We start from the raw sequence: 1,494 nt of genomic DNA on the forward strand, positions 1-1,494 counted from the left end.
ATGTTGATCCATGTCTGCACAGCTGAACAACAACATTTTTAGGATTGGAATGGTGTACAATATGAAATGGTGGAGCCCAATGTGGGTTTTTTTTTTTTTTTTCACGGGGCCCCAAATTCCTGGCGGCACCTCTGCCTCGGAAAGTTTTATTTGGCTTATTCATGTAGTCAGTGCTTGTTTATTTCAGTGATATTTTACTAAGATTGTCAATTCTAATTAATCCCCCGCCCTGTTGAGGCTCAGTATCAAGCCTGACCTGCTCACATCCTTCATTTTCTCAAAATTCATTTTTCCCCGATAGTGAAAGCTTCCTCCTGCTCTTCAAATATTCTGACGCTTTCCACCTGCGAGCTAACAGTGAGGGCTGTACGAACAAAATCGCACACAGTTGACACAAATCGTTGTTTACTGCGGCTCACATGGTTTGTATATATGACAATATGCGACGTTATATGACGATTGATGAGATGTATTTCATATGCAAAAGTGAATGTGAGCGTGTTTTTGAGAGCAGGCTGTGGGTTTATGCGGCATCAGGCTACACAGATTTAATGAGAATTCATCCTGACAATCTGCTCCAAACCTGTCTTTCACGTGAATAGATTACCATTAGGCATGGAGACGTTTGGAGCTGTCACGTGACAGGGCACCTATAAAACGCCAGTTTTGCATATTTAATAATGTGGATAAGAAATAGTTAAATTCTTAAAATCTCTGCACACAAACAGATAAAAATTGTAGTCTTTATGTTACTGGGGTTGTAGACTCAATTTTGTCAAGTTACAATTTTCATTCAATTTTTAGTATTGCAAAAATATTTTTAATATTGTTTCTGTTTTTATTTTGCAAGTTGAAAACCTAATGGCCACCAGCTAGGAGTATTTTTTATATTTATAATATAAATGTATTTTATGTTATATTTATTGTTGTATGTATGTAGTTACTCGTATTTACGTTGACTGCTTGATTGCAAGAGCGAGAGAAAGAGAGATATATGGTTGTGTCAAACTGCACATATTTAAATGAGTGTCATGATGCCCCCTCTATTGTTTGTATTTTGAGTTTAATTCGTTTGTAAACAATTAACTCAATCTAATTCATTTTTGTGGTCACCACCATATGTGGGGTGTCTGCCGACTGATGCAGTTCTCACATATAAACAATACAGTTTGGAAAGGATTGTTGTTTCCATCCATGTGCAGGCGGATCTATCCACAGCAGTGCCAAGAAAGTGCTGTGCCGGAGAGCATGGGTAGGCTTTATATCTCTGCTGTTGCCCTGTATAGAGAGATAACGGCTGAGATATCAAGTTCAGGGCTGCTTGAGAGTTTCAGTGCAGACCTCTTGACTTACAAAAGATGGAAACTTGTTGAAAGTTTCATCTTTGCGACCATTTAAGCGCTCTTGATTTTGCCCATATTTTACTCTCAGGCAGCAGAGACTGTAGAGGTGAAAAACGAGCAGGCCTGGATCTCACGGCTTATGGAAATTGCA

This window comes from Oreochromis aureus, linkage group 7 (genome assembly GCF_013358895.1).
Source record: "Oreochromis aureus strain Israel breed Guangdong linkage group 7, ZZ_aureus, whole genome shotgun sequence".
Lineage (NCBI taxonomy): Eukaryota > Metazoa > Chordata > Actinopteri > Cichliformes > Cichlidae > Oreochromis > Oreochromis aureus.